General features: G+C 42.0%; 1 protein-coding gene across 2 annotated transcripts in view; it reads right to left on the reverse strand.

The window, feature by feature from the left end:
• PLEKHA2 (pleckstrin homology domain containing A2) overlaps positions 1-15,500 on the reverse strand; it is a 79,370-nt gene extending 63,870 nt beyond the window's left edge. The window contains exons 1-2 of one of the 2 annotated variants that reach the window (XM_082715375.1): positions 14,117-15,500; positions 9,339-9,504 (exon numbers count right to left, since the gene is read on the reverse strand). The gene's annotated coding sequence lies outside the window, so the exon portion shown is untranslated. Of the gene's footprint in view, positions 1-9,338; positions 9,583-14,116 lie in introns of those variants that run through there. The other variant, XM_082715374.1, reaches the window with a different exon arrangement.
• Between the last annotated feature and the right edge of the window lie 4,042 nt (positions 15,501-19,542).

A 19,542-nucleotide genomic window follows, 5' to 3' on the forward strand; every position in this document is an offset into this window, starting at 1 on the left:
AATCAAAAAAGATAAAACTTTGGAGGAACCTTTAAAAGTCTGTATATAGAATCAAATTTGTAAAATATAAATATATATGTTGGATAATGCCCCCAACCAGAATCATATGCGGAAGACAGAACACTTGGAGATAAGGTTTCTAGGAGGTAATTAAGGTTAAATGAGGTCGTAAGGTGAGGCCCAAATCTGATAAGATTGGTCACTGTATAAGAAGAGGGAGAGCTCTTTACCTCTGTCATGTGCATCAAGGAAAGGCCACACGAATGCCCAGTAAGAAAGTGACCACCTGGGACATCTGGGTGGCTCAGTCCTTAAGTATCTGACTTTGGCTTAGGTCATGATCTGGGGTCCTGGGATCCAGCCCCGCAATGGGCTCCTACCTCAGTGGGGAGCCTGCTTCTCCCTCTCTTATTCTCCCTCCTCTCTCTTGCCGTCTCTCTCTCTCTCGCTGTCAAATACATAAATAAAATCTTTAAAAAAAAATTTTTTTTTAAGAAGGTGGCCACCTGTATGCAAGCCAGGAGGAGAGCTCTCCCCAGAACCCAACCATGCGGGCAAACTGATTTCAGACTCCAGCTTCCAGAACAGTGAGAAAATACATTTCTGTTGTTTAAGCCATCCAGTCTGTAGTATTTTTTATACACATGTGTACACATACACATATACATGCATTGCATACATACACATGCCAAAAATTATCTCCTAGTAACAAAGTTTGGAAAATATTGCTATACAGTTAAATCTGACACGAATAAACCTCAAAACTGATTGCACATCCTGTCCCCAGAAATAACAGTCTGCTGGCCAAATGCACCATTACTATTGATTCATGCTGATGGCATTGTTTTTCCGTCAGTTTGAATAAGTGCAGTGCTCCGCTCGGATTCCTGCATCTCCAGCGATGCCCTGGGATTACACGGGAAGGATTGGGCCTGTGGAATCAGAGAGAGAGGATGAATAGATAGATATCTTAGCTTTGGATCCATGATCACATTTTAGCACTAAGTTAACTTCAGAGTTGCTTAGACTGGTTACATAATTCATTCCTCAGCATGATCCTACAGGGTGGGGGTGGGGGGCTGCTGTTAGGAAGTTCTTGTGGGTGAATACAAAGTCATTGACTAGAATAAACTCTGTCCAGTTCATTCCAAGAGATGTGTGGTAGTCAGTGAAGTGAGTTCATTTTTAGATCAGTGGTTCTTAACCCAAACTGATTATTAGGAAACAACAAAAAAGCACCAAGGATATTTGGACATAGATGTATGTCCTTCCATTATTTTGTTAATAGGAAATATATACACAGTACAACGACCAAAAGGGGCAAAAGAGTAAGATTTAACAAGTATTTCTTCCACTCACATTTCCCAAACACCGCTGTCCTCCCCAGAGAGAACCAATGTGTGTGTGTGTGCGTGTTTAATAGTAAAAAAAAATCCAGATTCGCAAAGATATACTTAAAAAGTTATTACCTATAACTATCTGAGTTAGGTTTACAGATGATTCTTTAAAATTGTTATGTTTCTGAATTTTCCAAGTATTCCTTAATAGGCTTGTCGTATTTTATGATTAGAAAAAAAAAATGTTAATTTTAAAGTAAATAAAAATATTTTAATTTAAAAGTACCTCAGAGATCTCATAGCTGCTTTGTGATTTAAAAAAAAAAAATAGAACTAACTTTATCCACAGATTGTCAGTCTATTGATATATTTCTCAAAATAATTTAACCAACTTGTTTCCATGCACATAAAATTCCTGCCACTGGAAAAGATATACAGAACCTGATTACCAACTTGAACCCTGACATCTAGTGAAACTCATTATGACTCACTGGAAACAGGTAATTGGCTCAGGAATCTTCTTTCAAATTTCATCATAATTTGTATGATGACTCCACATGTCTATCAAACTATATTAAAAGTAAGTGTAACACTAGACTGGAGAATTAAGCCCAATCCAGGCTAACGCCTTTATTTAGTAATTAAATAATAACGAGCTAAATTTATCCTTACATCTAATCCTTAACGATGCCCTGAATGTTCTAATTGGATAAATAGCCAAATGCACCCTCCAGCATCTGAGGGTCAAAAGATGTCATAGTCCTGGCTTGCTGAAAAGATGTATAGGGATTGTGGCACTGATCTAGAGGTCACCCTTCTGGAAACTTGAATCTCCGGAATGGAATTCCAAACACAGAAGGCAAGAGGGAAGGGGCCCCTGAGTAGCCAAAGTCCCTCATTAAGGAGAGCCTTTCTTAGCCTTTCTTCCCGCTTCTGATGGAATACCTAATTTCCAAAGGTCCAGTTATGTGGTTTTCTTGTCCTCACGAGATTAGAAACAGTTGGGAAATGGAGATGACACTAGAGATGGAGAAGGGGCGGGATGGAGGAGGACATTATTTTATTCCATTCATTCCCATGTCTGTAAATGGATCAGCCGACAACAAAAGAGGGGAAAGAAAAGAAAAGTTTAAAATTCCCAGAGGTTATATGTGCTCAAGACGATCTTTGTCATTCCTGGCGCTGACCTTGAGGTAGGAAAAAGTGGTTGAACGGTGATGGGTGCCTTTATTTTAGTTCCACGTGGTTTTGCTGCTAGGAGTGGTGGCCTGTGCAGAGGAGACCACCTCTGAGAGCAGCAGTAGGAGAAAATAGGATTCACTTACACTCTTTTACCTTTTTAAAATAATATATCATGTACATTATGTATCTTTTGTTTAAGAATAAAAATTCTTAAAAAAAACCTCGATGCCATACAAAAGATTTTACAAATAAAAAGTTAGTGAAAATAAAATTGTAGAGCTAAATATATTGAAGACCTGAAACCATAAAACTCCCAGAAGAAAACATAATGGGAAGCTCTTGGCACCACTCTTGGCAATGATGCTTTTAGACTTAACTCCAACTAAAAGCAAAAATGAACAAACGGGACTACATCGAACTAAAAATCTTTTGCACAGAAAAGTAATAAAATGAAATGACAACCTACTGAATGTGAGAACATATTTGCTAATCATGTATTTGATAAAAAGCTAATATCCAAAATATGTGAAGAATATATATATAAGGGGCGCCTGGGTGGCTCAGTGGGTTAAGCCACTGCCTTCGGCTCAGGTCATGATCTCAGGGTCCTGGGATCGAGTCCCGCATCAGGCTCTCTGCTCCACAGGGAGCCTGCTTCCTCCTCTCTCTCTCTGCCTGCCTCTCTGCCTACTTGTGATCTCTCTCTGTCAAATAAAAAAATAAAATCTTTAAAAAAAAAAAAAAGAATATATATATAAAATGTCATATATATATATAAAATATCATATGTATATAAAATATTGTGTGTGTGTATGTATAAGCAACTTGGTAGCAAAACCAAAAATCTGATGAAAAATTAGACATTTTTCAAAAATAGACATGCAAATAGCCAAGAGGTATATGAAAATATGCTCAACATTATTCATCAGCAGGGAAATGCACATCAGAACGACAATGAGATGTCACCTCACACCTGTCAGAAGGGTATTATCAAAAACACAAAAGATAACTATTGTTAGTAAGGATGTGGAGCAAAAGGAAGCTTTGTGCACTGTTAGTGGGAATGTAAATTGCAGCAGGCACTATGAAAAATAGTATGGAGATACCTCAAAATATTAAAAATAGAACTACTATACAATCCAGCAATTTCACTTCTGGGTATATAGCCAAAAGAAGCAAAATCACTACTTCAAAGAGATACCCGCATGAGCTATCCCACAAGAAAATGTAATACACACACACACACACACACACACACATGCACACGCAGAATACTGCTCAGCCATAAAAAAGAGGGAAATCTTGACATTTGTGGCAACATGAATGGACCTTGGGGGCATTATGCTAAGTGAAGTAAATCAGACAGAGAAAGATAAATACTGTATGAACTTACTTATACGTGGAATCTAAAACCAAACAAACATAGAAACAGAGAACAGATTAGTGATTCCAGAGGCAGAGTAGGAGGGGTGGGTGAAAAATGAGTGAAGGTGGTCAGAAGATACAAACTTCTAACTACAAGACAAATTAGTTCTGGGAATATAATGTATAGCATAGTGACTATAGCTAACAACACTGTATTGTATATTTGAAAGTTGCCAGGAGAATAGATCTTAAAAGTTCTCATCACAGAAAAAAAATTGTAGCTATGTGAGGTGATGGATGTTAACTAAATTTATTGTGGTGACTGTTTGGCAATATATATTGATTTGGTCATTATATTCATCAATTTATTTGATCAAATTTTGTATATTATATGTTTATATATTATATTTACATATTATATATAAATATTATACACATATGTTGTAATATATTATAAATATACATATATTTAATATAAGCATATATATTAAAGTGTACAAGTACGTTGTACACTTTAAATTTTTTATTTTTATTTTTTTAGAGAGAGAGCATGCAAGCACATGCCCACTACAGGGTGTTTGGGGAGGTGCACAGGGAGAAGGGGAGATTCTCAAGCAGACTCCTCGCTGAGCCTGCAGCTCAATGCAGGGCTCCATCCCAGGACCCTGAGATCATGACCTGAGCCAAAATCAAGAACCAGACAAATGCTTAACCCAAGTGCCCATTGTACACTTTAAACTAATACAGTGTTACATGTCAATTATATCTCAATAAAAATGGAAAAAATAACAAAAAGATACAAAAGATACAAAAAAATTGTATGCCGTGAGATACCACTACACACCTATCGGAATGGCTAAAATAAAAAATAGCCACAATGTCATATGCTGGTAAGGATGAAGAGAAACTGGATCATGTTACATTGCTGGTAGAAATGTAAAATGGTACAGCTCCTCTAGAAAACAGTTCGGCCATTTCTTTAAAAAGTAAACATGCGACTATCATATGGTCCAGTAATTGCCCTCCTGGGCACTCATCCTAGAGAGAGAAGACATGAGGGACGCCTGGGTGGCTGAGTCAGTTAAGCATCTGCCTTCGGCTCAGGTCATGATCCCAGGGTGCTGGGATCAAGTCCCATGTCGGGCTCCCTGCTCAGCGGGGAGTCTGCTTCTCCCTCTCCCTCTGCCTCTGCCCCCCACTCATGCTCTCACACACACTCTCTCTCTCAAATAAATAAACAAAATCTTTAATTGAAAAAAAAGAAATGAAGACATGATCACATGAAAACCTATACGTGAATGATTATAGCCCTTTTATTGATAATAGCCAAAAATGAAACAACCCAGCTGTCCTTCAACTGGTGAATAATTAAACTGTGGTAGATCCTTACCATGGAATACTATTCGGCAAGAAAAGGGACCAAGCTACTGATAGACACAAGGATGAATATGCAGAAAAGTCTACGAGTGAAAAGAGCCAGTCCCCAAAGTTTACGTGCTGTGTATTGATTCCATTTCTATAACATTCTCAAAGTGAGGACACTATAGAAATGGTGAACCCATAAATGATTGTCAAGGTTAAGAAGGGTACAGGGTAGGAGGGAATTGGGTGTGGCTATACAAGGGCAGCTGGGTGGGGAGCGAGGAAATCTTGTGCTGATGGAAATCTTACTGTTGTCAGTGTGAGTGTCAGTATTCCGGTTGTGATAGCGGACTGTGGTTTACAAGACGCCACCACCAGAGGAAACATGATCTCTCTGAACTATTCCTTACAACTGCATGTGAAGCCACAGTTATCTCAAAATAAAACATTTAAGCAAGGAGAAAAATGTTAAGCTAAAAAAATATTATGAGAGTCTCGTGCTTAAATAGATACTACCTATTTTTAAAAATCACTTGGGAGGCAGCATATCCCTCTGGACCCTCGCTGAACAAAGCCCACATGCTGGTTAAGCACACTTTCACATATTGTGGCTGTCCGGACTCAATTTGTGGTGAACTAACATTTAGTTTTTAGTTCTGATATGAAAAGCTGGGCTGCATCGCTCTCCTACCTCCACTGCTACAATCCCTAGGACAGAGCTTCCCCCGGGTGCATTTCCTCTGCCATTGGGGCATGCGGTTCCTTCCATCCATTTTTCTGCCTTCCTTAAAAAGCAGGCTTCTGATACTTGGAGGAAGTCCAGAACTTCGCTGGTATTCAAGAGAGTCACTCTCTGATGACAGGGTGCACAGAAGAGTTGGTGAGATCATTTTAATTCGTTACCATAAAATGCTGCTGTGGCTTCCCCGTATTCAGAAGGTGAGAAGCAAGCATTACAGCAAGTCTGTTGAACGCAGCTTCTAATTACATGTCACTGAGTACGCCGGGAGTCGAATCATGGCCACTGCAATGGAACTGCGTGTTCTTGAAATAGTTCAGCCATGAGGTCTAGGGGCTGACTTATTTCTGGTTTCTCCAACTTAAGCCCTTGTTCATGACCCTGTAACTACCACCCAGTTAAGAGGAGATGGGCAGCACGGTGAGGGGCACAGAATTTGGACTAGGGCACCTCAGTAGGTAGAACGTTGATAGAATGATGCCTATAATTTTTATTGTGCAAAGTTGTAAAGGACCTAGAAATCTAAGTACTATATTTTGAACAGAAATGCTAGTAAGAGATTGATATGAAGCAGAGATCTGCAAACTTCTCTACACTTACACCCCTAAAAAATGCTGAAGACCGTGCATCCCTTCACACATTTTAAGACGTCTCTAACTCTTCACAGGTTGGAGGGCTCACGGAGGATGTAGTCTGCAGATTGTTTTCATTAGATGTTTTAAAATAAAACTGTTATATCACCCTTTTTAATGCATCCAATAGGATCTAAGTACCATAATAAATTGACACCACTGTTCCTTTTTCAAGACGAACATGAAGTTCTTTAACAGAAATGCTCAATCATTCCTTTCCTCCATGACTATATTTTCCTTCCACTTCCCTTAAAGATTTGTCTCCAAATGTCATATATCTTTATGATATCTTTTATTATTTGAAAATCTATCATTTGGGGATCTTTTACTGATTAATTTATCATACATTTTGAAACAAACATGCATGTGTAAATTGATTTTATAATTTCAAAAACTATCCTGTAACCGGAAGGTATTAAACCATTTCCTGAGACTAGGACATTATTATAATTATTGGTAACACAATGAATATGTATTTTGTTGATCATTAAACAGAAAATAGTAAAATGTTGGAAATTACCCTCCTAATGAGAATTCTCTCTCCTAATGGAGGAGGATGGATTTTTACAGATATGTATTTGTATATATTTCCATTTACATGTAACTAGTTCAAATATCCATCCATTAATATTACTTACTGCAAGAATGAATAGGTTTGGGGTGCCTGGGTGGCTCAGTGGGTTAAGCCTCTGCTTTCGGCCCAGGTCATGATCTCAGGGTCCTGGGATAGAGCCCTGTGTCAGGCTCTCTGCTCAGCAGGGAGCCTGCTTCTCTCTCTCTCTCTCTTCCTACTTGTGATCACTGTCTGTCAAATAAATAAATAAAAAATTTTTTAATTAAAAAAAAGAATGAACAGGTTTAGCACCAATATTATCTTTATTTCTCATTTTTGTGAATGTAAGCACTGAGATAACTTGTTTCGCATTACTAGGTAGATGGGGCCAAAAGGAGTTTTGTTATGACAATGTCCATCCAGAGCTGACGAGAAGAAAAGAAACTAGGGACATATTTCTGGGTTTATGGCTTCAGAGGTGCACCTGGAATGACTCAATCACTTACAAATACAAACCCTATATACAGATTTGTAGCTGGTCCACCTTTGCCGGAGAACTTGAGATTTGTTTTTCAGCAGTGCCAAACTGGCGATGTTATTCAATTCTTTGGACTCCTTCACATTAGAGGTCAGATACCACTTAGAGACCTTCCTTCAGAAATTACAGTGGAGGTTGTGTCTGCGTGGGGCAGAGAGCATGTGGGATCTGTCTGTACTTTCTGCTTCATTTTGCTGTGAACCTAAAACTTGCTCTAAAAAATAAAGTCTATTTTTAAAAAATTACTTTAATGATCTATCCATGGTCGACTCCATTGGGTTTTCCTCCAAGTTTTATGGAAAACAAGACATTGGAAACCATCTAATTTGTATCTCACAAATTGGTATCTCAGTCGTAAAAGCTTTTGCTTTCTCAACACAAACACAAATATTTCTAATTGTTCCTTGTCTTGGCCCTAGAGGTTTTTACAATCTAGGACAATGGCTTTCTTTCCTTTTTTGAGAAGGGAGGAAGGGCTGGTGTGCCGGGAGGGTGGGAGCAGAGAAGACCCAGCGTGACACCCCACTCTCATTTTACCTCAGGTGGATCCAGACGTTGAATCCCTTGAAACCATCTACCCTGTGGGCACCCACCATTTACACACCACTGGAGGGAGGGGACTTACGAACGACTTCTACTGCACCATAAAGTCAGCTTTGGGGGTAGTGTTTTGCTTTTTATCTGAAATTCAGATTTAACTGGGTATCCTGTATCTATCCCTTTGGCAACCCTATCCAACCCAAATCATTCTCTTCAGGAAATGGCAAACATGGAGACCCGGCAAGTCTCCACAAAGGCCCTCAACTGGGGAGCAAGTTTCTTTCATTTTTCCCTGTATCTACTTCTCAAACAGAGTTACTGTTTTCTCATCTCTCATCTCGGCGTCCATCTTTCTCTCCCCGTCCCAGCCTCCAACCTTATTTCCATCCTTTGAACCCAAAGCAACAATGTCAGCAGAAACAACAGCAATGACAACAATCATGAAAGCAGGAAAGCTTTTGGAGGAAACCAGGCCAGTGAAATGCATTTGAGAGGAGCAGACAGTGTGTGGGTACAGTGTGGGCAAAACATCTCTGTCCTGTCCTCTCCAAAGCAGAGGCTAAAAACAGGAGGGAGGGAGCAGTCTCTTCTTTCAGGACAGAAACCACATATTTAAAATTTGTGACGATTCTCCTTTCCAGTCTTGCCCGTGGACACATAATAAAAAATATTATTCGAGTCCGGTTGCATTTCCTATACGCTTTGGTGCTCTCCTGAGCTGTTCCTTAGGAAAAATACCAGCAAGCCTTCCCGTTTTTTCTTCCCCCTTCTGTTCCTATTTACTACCACTGCCTTTTCACCCTCCCCTCTCATCTCCCAAGCACCAAAAATAATTTGAATTTCAAACTTTTTTTTTTCTTGGCCTTCCTGTGGGTGTGGGAGGACCTCCTTTGGGAATTGTTCTGGATCTAGTCAGCTCCATCTGTAATTTGCAAAATCTCTGTCTGTACCCCGCCCCCACTTCCTTTTCTTGATACATGGGAGTCCGGGTGTCCCCCACCCCACAAAGAACCTCCTCAATCTAATCCTTAGGGAACCAAATGAGAGGACCCCCCCAGGGAGGCCCAGTGGGTCTGCAGCCTTCACTTACCCGGCCCCTGGTTTTGGAAGGGCAAGATCTCTCTGCACAAAGGAGCCAGCTTCTCACCAGCCAGAGGAAGCCACCTCCTGCAGGCCGACGGCTCCAAAGGACAAGGTGACTTCCAGGAGGAAGGCAAGATCTGTGCTTTTCGGTTCAGGAGACCCAAGGCAAGTTCCTGTTTCAAAGACAGAGTTTAAAAAACTGATTAAGTTCAGAGAGTTTTGTGTGTGTGCATGTGTGTGTGTCTCCCCAATTCACCCACGTGATCCCCTTGATTTTCCTCTGGGGGACAGCTGAGCTGCCTTTTCAAAAAATCTCTCTGGACCTCCCCCCCACCCCCGCCACCTTCCCCATCCGCTGTCATCATGGTCATTCCTGAGCTAGTGTCTCAATACTCTGGTGAATGCTTGTTACTGACAAAAAAAGAAAAGGGAAAAAAAATGAGAGAAAGAAAAAGGACTTCACATCTAAGAATTTCCTGTGGTTTGGACAGTTTTAGTTCAAGGCTTTCATGATTTTTTTTCCCCTCACTTTTTCCATGCTGAAGACAGGGCTCAGAAATACAGCTGATGACCTGTAGAACTTGTTTTCTTTCTTAGGTCCTATAGGAGACACTCTCCTTGGAAGAGTTGGAAGTTGAAAGGGAGTTGGAAGGGAGCAGTAAAATAGTTAATGCCCGAGGCTGAAGACCCAATTAGGTGCAGGCAGATCTTTGGTGCTCTCCAGAGCCGCTGGGAGGGTGTACCCCTGGTTGCCTGGCCAAGAGGCACCAAAGACAGGTTTCACATCTCTGTCTTCATAGTTACTTGTATATTCCTCTATTTTGGCAATTTCCTTAGCGTAAAATAGGTATAATAATGCCTAACACACAATGATAGTGTGAGGAATTAATAAAATGAGGGTGTCTAGTACAGTACCTGACATACAGTATTAATGAGAATTAATGTTTGTAGAGCATGAAGTGCACTTATCACATTCTATTCTGTTCATTCACTTTTTTGTCTTATCACCAGAGTCCGAATGTCTTACTCCTTCTTACATCCCCTCTACCTATGAGAGTGCCTGTAATATAGCAGACACTCAATACATATTTTCTAATTAATCCATCAAGTAATTAATACCTGTTCCAACCCTCACCCTGGCCCCATTTTGTCTTGCTGGTCAAGCATATACTCTCTGCCCTCTCCTATGTTTCCTGGACAAGGTTCTGGAACTCAAGATATGAACAAAAAATTGCCACACTTGCAATGGATCAAATGATAACAGTCCATTTCCTAGAAATACCAAAGGGAATTTTCTCAGCCACCACACCGAAGGGAAGAGATTCAGGAGCACAGATTCTGTGGGATATTATTATTTCGAAATCCACTGCAGGAAAATGATGTGTTCAAATGAAAGCCTGAGTCCAGGGTGCTATTTATAGTCAAAGTATTTCAAAGAGCAGAAAACAGCAGACTCCCCAAGGCCCTTCAAAGAGGGAAGAAGAGCATTCTGAAAGAAATAGAGGAAAGAAGGAAGGCAGAGAGGGAGAGAGGGAGGAAAAGTGGAAAGGGAGAGAGAGGAGGGAAGGAGAGAAGAAAGAGAAAATGGGACGGGGGAGAGGGAGGAAAGCTAGAAGAGTGGATTTCACAGCAGACACATGGAAATCACAGTTACGCATGGTCTACCGAACACAGAATTTTATTAAACCCTCACTAAAATGACAATAAATGGAGGAAAGGAACATAAAGGTTCAAGCACAAAAAGAACAAGAAAGTATCAACAACCAAATATAAATGTTAAGACCTTAAGAATCACAAAAGCTGTGAGAAGTAGAGACTAAGCTACCCTACCAGAAAAACCTAGACTTGCAGGAGTTGGAAGCCAACAGAAAATCAGCTCTGTGGTCATCTCCAAGCCCCAGACAGGCCAAGGGCTTCGAGGATCAGGAACCTCTGAAAAGGGTGGCAGGGCAGGTGTTGGTTTGGGTGGGGCAGAAAACAGGAAGATTGGTTGAAAGTTTGTGTGAAGAGGAAGAAGACTGAGAAGTTCAACAAGACAGACTCACGGCTTAGGAGCTAGGATCCACTGAGGACAGAAATAAATTTACTAACGAGGGGCAGATTCATTGAAACTTGTATTTTGAAGGGTAATGCCACCACTTGTGCCCCAACTCCCTTATCCAACTTGGCTGGAGGAATGCTGGAAAAGGCTTACACCTCCCCAGTTCCCACCCTCCCACCACAAGGCAGGAGTGTGGGGGAGTAATCACATCGGGAAACTGTCCATCTCAAGAGAAAAACTCTACAGAATCTGTTATTTTTCTCACAGTGCAATGGCTTTGGTACAGCCCACCTGTCCTCAAACCTCCCACATATGCTCAACACTTTCAGATAGATTTTTAGTGCCTCACTTATAACTGTAAACCAACCATCAAGGACCATCAAATGTTTGAGGGAATCCTCCAACATCAAAGATAGACCTAGGATATGGGGTGCCTGGGTGGCTCAGTGGGTTGAGCCTCTGCCTTCAGCTCAGGTCATGATCTTAGGGTCCTGGGATCGAGCCCCAAATCGGGCTCTCTGCTCAGCAGGGAGCCTGCTTCCCTTCCTCTCTCTCTGCCTGCCTCTCTGCCTACTTGTGATCTCTGTCAAATAAATAAATAAATAATCTTCCAAAAAAAAAAAAAAAAAAAGATAGACCTAGGATAGACCAAAACAACAAATGAGGAAAAACGGGGGGAAACTTGGAAGAAACAGAGATAATGCAGGGAGAGAGGGAAAAAAATATACTTTCATATTTAAGTAAAAAGAGATACTATGTTCTCTGATGCTTTTTAAAGAAAGAGAGAGAGAGCCCATCCAGAGAACAGAAAGACTCATGGAGTTAACAAATATGAAAGGAAAAAAATTCAATAGGAGAGTTGAAATCTACCAGTAGAGGAAATCTACCAGAAAGTAAAACAGAAAGACAAAAAAAAAAAAAATTAGGAAGTATGAAAGATGAAAACAATTAGATACAAATACAAGAGGTTAATAGCTTCTTAATAAGAGTTGCAAAAGAGGGACACCTGGGTGGCTCAGTGGGCTAAAGCCTCAGGTCATGATCTCAGGGTCCTGAGATCAAGCCCTGCATTGGGCTCTCTGCTTGGCAAGAAGCCTGCTTCCTCCTCTCTCTCTCTGCCTGCCTCTTTCCCTACTTCTGATCTCTGTCTGTCAAATAAACAAATAAAATCATTTTTTAAAAAAGAGTTGCAAAAGAAAAAAAAAAAACAGAGAAATTAATTCATAATAGAATCCCAGAACTGAAGTACATTTGTTTCCAAATTATAAGGGCCAATGGGTACTCAACAAAGTGAATGAAAACATCACAGTGAAATTCCAGAACTTCAGGGATAAAGAGAAGATCCTAAAAGCTTTCAGAGACAAAGAAACAGGTCATACTCAGAAAAGTCAAGGAATCAGAATGGCACCAGACTTCTGAACAGGAGTACTGGACAGTAATGGACGAAGACATCAAGGCCTTTAAAAGGCCTTGAAAAATGAAAAATGATTTATAACTGTGACCCTTATATTCAACCAAAGTAAAACTAAACATGAAAGTAGAATAAAGGTATTTTTCAGGCATACGTTGTCTAAACAATTCACTTCCCATTCACCCAGTCTCTAGAAAATACAAACCAGATTCCTGAAAAATAGAGGCCTAACATATGAGGGAGGTAGAGGGAATTTTCAGGATGAAGATGAAGAAAAGTTTCAGGATCGTTGCTGTGCCTCAATCCCAAGGAAAAAGCAGTCTCTATCAGAGCTGGCAGACAGAGAAATACAGGATTGCTGGATATGGAGACATCCAAATTTAAAAAAGAAAGAAACTGGGAGATCACCTGTTGTGCTTGAATGTCTTAGAAAGAATTTTATAATTCTATGAGAAAGTGGGAAGAAGAATTAATGACAGATACATAGGAAACCAATTAAACAACAATAAAAAGGTCATTATTAATGCCAGGAAAAACTAAAAGTTACACAGGAAAGAAAAAGTAATCACAATGTACTACACGACTCTTCTCTGAACAAAGTTTACATAAATACTAATGTGAACATTAATATTGATTTGATTAAAAACTGTTACGTAGGGGCGCCTGGGTGGCTCAGTGGGTTAAGCCGCTGCCTTCGGCTCAGGTCATGATCTCGGGGTCCTGGGATCGAGTCCCGCATCGGGCTCTCTGCTCAGCAGGGAGCCTGCTTCCTCCTCTCTCTGCCTGCTCTCTGCCTACTTGTGATCTCTCTCTGTCAAATAAATAAATAAAATCTTAAAAAAAAAAAAAACTGTTACGTAACTAGAAAGGGGAGGAGTAAGAGAGCTAAAATCTGATATTCCATAGTAAGATGTCCACAGAAAGAAAAATCAAGAACTCGCCCATAAGAATGATCTATGAAACTAAGATGGTAAAGAGCATGAGAAACTTCTAGGCTAAAAGTCTAAGTGATTGCCTCTCAAGCAAGTAAAGCAAGGCACTATTTTTTATTATAAGCCTTGTAGTACTATTTGATTTTTTAAATGGTGGCAACTTTTATTTCCTGAAAATTGAGGAAACAGGCATTCTGAGTTCTGGTCCTAATTCCCTCCCATACTATGGGATCTCTGTTTCCTGTATGTCAAACGAGGGGCTGATGACCTCTGTCTTTTCCTCTCCCATAATGGGGGCAGAAATCAGAGCCCCGTCAGTAGACTCTCCCCAAACACTCTCATCCTCTGAACTCCTGACATTTGATGTCCCTCTCTTTTCCACAATAATTATATTTACTTACCCGGTAAACCGGAGATTCTGGAGCATCTTTATGCAGCTTGGAGAAGTTTCTACTACATTTTCTTTCATATCAGATGATCGTCAGATGCAAAGATTAAGGGCAGTATTGGGAAATCTGGTCTCTCTTGTTTGATGACATCATGTCCAGCTCTCCGACACAGTCCTTGTATCCTAAATCTGATCAAGCATTTTTGGCCTTTCTCCCCAAACCAGTTGAAAACTTTCAGATGGTAAGGACCATAATTAATGGGTTTTCTGTTTGTTTGGTTGGTTGGTTGGGGTTTGTTTTCTCTTTTTTGTTTTCGCATTCCACATTGAGCATGATACTGGTTTGATAACTATCTGCTGAGCAAGCAGAGGGGGGTCTGCCCTGTCTTGGCGAGAGGTCCTGCAGTGCACGTGACTGGAAAGGGGACCTATTTATTTTAAAAGAGTATAAAAACAGCAGGATGACGGTGGGGGATTCTGGTCTAAGAGCCTGAGATGCTGCTTGAGTGGCTTTCTGTACCAACTCTGTTTCTATTTTCTGCGGGATGTTTTGTCCAGTTCTTGGATGCATCACTGGGTTAGGAACTAGAAAACACCAAGACTTTAGCTATACTTGGCCACTAATACACTGGGTGACCTTGAGAAAGTCGGATGTGGTCATTTGGCCTCATTTCTGCCCGCGTAGGATGAAAGGACTTGGACCAGATGCTGCAGGCCCTTCTGGGCCTGACGCTGTAGGAACCAAGACTGTTTCCAAGTGGGTAGACACGGGGATGGGACTGCTGGGGACCCCGTGCTGCCCTGCGGGAAGAGGACGGCCTGAATGGCAATGGCATTGTGGAATGGGGGGGGCGGGCAACAGGCAGCACCAGGTGGCAGAGGGCTGAGCCAGGCAGCAGATGTGAAAAGGGAAGTGAAATAATGTGCGAGCAAACTGCAGGTGGGATTATTCATGAAGAAAAGAGCACCTCCACCCGCTTCACTTCAGGTGACCCCGGGAAGAAGGCGCCTTTGGCCTGCACGGTCTGTGCCCACGGTGACGCTCAGTAATTCCAGAACATTGTGAGGATACTATTTCCATCAGAGTCGCTGATTTTGAAGAGGCTTGGTGGTAACCACGTGGGGAAGAAAGCCAGTGAGCGTTTGGGGTGAGGGTTGGGAGGGGCTGAGGTGGGAGGCAGGGAAATCTGGGAAGCAGTCGTGCAAACACAAGTCATAGAGGACGGGCGACAGTGCTGTGTCTGCCCCCGGCACTCGCACACGACTTACGGTTGGGAAGGCCCCTCCCCACGCCACGGCTCTTCTCAGAAATGCCCAACTCCGGTTTCAGAGGGGGCGTCTCCATGTCCTTCGGCAGCTCTGCCCTCCCGGTGTAGTCATTTGGTTGCCGATGGATACTTCCTCTCACTTGAACCCACCACGGTGTCTCCCTCACCTGGCTCAGTTGATAAATCTGGGACGCACGTCGGGCCCATCAGTCAACTGAATGGGGATATTTCAGATCACAGCTGCGTGAGAAAAATCCAGATCCTTTTGTGTGTGTTAAAGCTTGGTGTGAGCCAGAGTATGGCTGGTGGAGAGAGTTGTTCTGAGAGAATGAAGCTCTTGGGAAGGAAAAAAACAAAATAGTAAGAATTCTAGGAGCTACTGAGCAAGGGGTTCCCTACAGCCCTCGGCGTAGCTGACATCTGAAAAAGTAAAAGCTCCATTTGAGGTAAAACCCTCCTCTCACGGAGTTACCCCTTTCCCTTAAGGTACATTGAGTTGTTTCTGTTGCTTGGAACCAAGAGTCCCACCTAACACTCCAAATCTAGTTGAATATTTAAAAATCCATACTTTCTCCTGTACTGGACTATGGCAGTTTTAAATTTTAAATATGTTCCTAGAATTAGTAAGAACTCATGATCTGAAATACAATTTCTACCAAATTTTGGAGCCAATCAAATAATTTTGCTTAAAAATAAATTAATGTTGGGGCACCTGGGTGGCTCAGTCGATTAAGCGTCTGCCTTCAGCTCAGGTCATGGTCTCGGGGTCTGGGATGGAGCCTGGAGTCAGGCTCCCTGCTCAGTGGGGAGTCTGCTTCTCCCTCTCGCTCTTCCCCTTGGTGTTTATATTCTCTCGCGCTTTCTCTCTCTCCCTCACTAAAATAAATAAATAAAACCTTTTTGAAAATACTAATTAATGTTTGACTTTTCCGAACATTTGATCTGGAGTCTTCAACAGTGAAACTTCCAGCAGTAGACTAATGCAGTCTGGCAAAAGTATGACATGTGAAACAAGGCCATTGTCTTGCTGTCTATTTGACATAGTCAAGTTTTTCAAGTTCATTCTTCAAAATGAACATCTGACCTTAAATGCTTTTGATATGGCTGCTGTTTCTTTAGCCAAGCCTACCAGATACACCTGGGTTGTTGCCCATGGTGGGCACTGCGAAAAGACCACAGGGCTCTCATCACCTACACTGGAATCTCCAAGGTGTCTCAGCACAGAGTTCCAAGCGTCTCCGTGAGCTGACCAGAGGTGGTGAAAGAATGAAAACTCCCTGCCCTTCCTGAGCTAGAAAGTATAAATACCAGCTTGCATTAAGGTCCTCGATAGAATCCATTCATGCACTTACGATTTCACTCAGAAAAGTGCCTTTTCTAGGTGCTCAGGACACAGTGGTGAAGAAAACGGAGACTTTTTTGTAGAGCTTATACGAACAAGGAACGAGTGACCTAAGTGTGGCGAGCACTAGGAGTAAAGTGGAACGAAGGAGCAGAGAGTAAGGAAGATCGAGGAACACTCAAAATAGAGGAGGTGACCTTTGAGCAGAGATCTGAGTGAGGTTGAGGAGTGAGCCATGAGAGATGTGGGGGACGAGGGTTCCCGGTAAAGGGAACACAAGTCAGAGGCCCTGTGCAGCTCCGAGTTCTGCTTGTTCAAGGACGAGCAAGAAAGCCATTGCTGCTGGAGCCGAGTGTACGGGGGAACGTGGAGGAGACAAGGTTGGGAAGATCATATGAGGACATGGTCGCGTATTATGACCAGGAGCATGGCACATCTGAAACAGTGAGCAGTTCATACTTGAGACAATGAGTTGACATGAAGAGTCTGTTTCTTCTGCTTATTTTGTCTTTTTTCAGTCATTTTCAGGAGTATAATTGGGTCCCATGGTAACTAGTCCCTTCTCCCACCTCTGCCCCTAGCCCCCTTACTTCCCCTTCCCCCACAAGACTCTTATTTCTCCCTGTGCCTCCTTATCCCCTTTGCTTTGGCCATGCAATGTGACTTCTGGATCCCCTGAAAGGGTTTGCTATTTTACCACCGTGTCTTTACTCATGATCCGTCTCTCCTGAGCACAGTGCTTCTTACCACATCATCTACTCGTCTCTCAAGACAAACATCAAACGTCACCTCAACTGTGCAATCTTTCCTGATCACCGCCTCCAAACAGAATGGACCATTCCCTCCCGTGGGTCCTCAGAGTGCCCTGGGCAAACTTCTAGCATAAGCCGTTTATCACTTAATGGCACTTCTTCGTTTGTCTGCTTCTTTCCCTGTTTACATGTGAGCCTCTTTTACTCATATTTATTTCCTACCGCTTAGCATAGATCTTGGAATACTTTATTGTATAAAGAGAATGAGTTTCCCTCTGTTGTGCATATTTAAATTACACACGATAGTTCTGCCAAAGTAGTAGGAGCCCAGATGCTTACAGTCACACACATACAGTAAGAATGTTAATGAAAATGTCAGATGAGACTTAGAGCAGATCTACCTGACTTAGAGCTATTCGTGCTCCTGCCATCAGCTGCATCCCAAGGTTGATTCTCATAGGGAAGGATGGAACTGGGAAAGAGTTTGAACAGGCACAAGTATCTAGGGAGTGCAGGCTGTTTTGAAACCTGTTTCTGTGTCAGGCATCTCTCGGCATACTGCCGTGGCCGTATGCAGCTGACAGGTCTGCAGCTCTCACTAAGTAACAGTTGGCACAAGGGACCCATTAGCTGGTGGGCATGGGACTGTTGGAGACTGAGCTCCTCGTTCTATAGCTCCCTGCGACATGATCAGCACCGTAGAGTGAACGCTGGGGAAAATAAAAAGCAAATAACTCGGTCCCTATGTTTGGGGAAGGGAGAGCATGATTCTATCTATAGAAGGCATTAACTGATATTTGTCAATTGATGTGTTAATATGTGAGACGTAGCTAGCACGTTACAGAGGACCGTAGCATCAAGAGCTGGATGGCATGTTCCAGACGGTCCTTGTTATGGATATTTTCCAGGGTCTCTTGACCTTGAGTTTGAAGGCCAATATGTGGCTTCTATCAGCTTGTCTGCCTCTCGTGCCCTGGGCCATATGCAGTGGAACGTAAAGAGAATCCAGAAATGCCTTTGCCAGGTGCTCCAAGTAGTTTCTCTCCTGCTTATTCCAAGTGCCTGCCGTGTCCTAAGAACACATTTGGAACGTGTGCCTGCCCTCCCTCTGCATCTCAGAGGAAGGTGACTCGAAACTGACCTGGAAGAGTGAAGGGGTGGCAGGTTTGCCGAGCCTTGGGAAATACATATGGGACGTTCGTGGTCTGAGCCTGCCGCCGTCCAGGGTTGGAAGAACTGTTGTCACCAGTTACTTTTTTATGAGTTCTCATTGAAAAAAAGTCACAACTGGACACCAAAGGCAAGTGTGCTCCTGGTGAAGAAGACCAATGGCAGTAAATTCTGCTGCTCCCAGACACCTCCCGCTGCAGCAGCTGACCCAGCCGCTTTGCCAAGAAGACGTCGTTGCCTGAGACGGGCTCCCAAATAGCCTTCCTTAGGAGAGAGCAGCTGGTGGCAGCTCGGATGAGATGTAACCATTACCAGTTCCTGAAGCAAGATTTGAAACCCTGAACTACAAATGCTGACAGTTTATCCTTCCATAAATCCTAACTGTGCTGACTTCATTTGGTCTCAAGTAGCCAGCTACATGCAGCTCCTAGGGGAAGCAGTAGAGTTAGTATATGTCCTCACCTAACGGTACAAAGTTTCAGTTGACTTTTAATTTTTTTTTTAAGCCTTTGCTGCCTTAACTTCCTGAGTCAGGGGTTGAATTTGATACATACAGTATGGTGTCTTTGGAGCAAGGGCCCAGGGCAGTTCATTGCACCTAAAAAACTGATACTAAATATCTATTGCTTAACGGACATACTGCGTTTTAGCTTTTTAGATCCCAGCAAGACATTTTGTATTGATTAAATATCACCTAACATTGAGTTCATATTCACAGAGCTCCATTGCACACAAAAAGTCCTTCATAGCTATTGTTAGCTAGCTTTTAACCTCTGAACCTCTGAGGACAGAGTTTTTTTGTATTCCCATTTGCTGGGAAGCTTCTTTAATTGAAATTTAATTGCTGGGAATCTTCTTTAATATTTACCAATATTAATATTAACATTAAATTTATATGCTTAAATTA

The sequence above is a fragment of the Mustela nivalis genome, assembly GCF_964662115.1.
Source record: "Mustela nivalis genome assembly, chromosome: 20".
Classification (NCBI taxonomy): Eukaryota; Metazoa; Chordata; class Mammalia; order Carnivora; family Mustelidae; genus Mustela; species Mustela nivalis.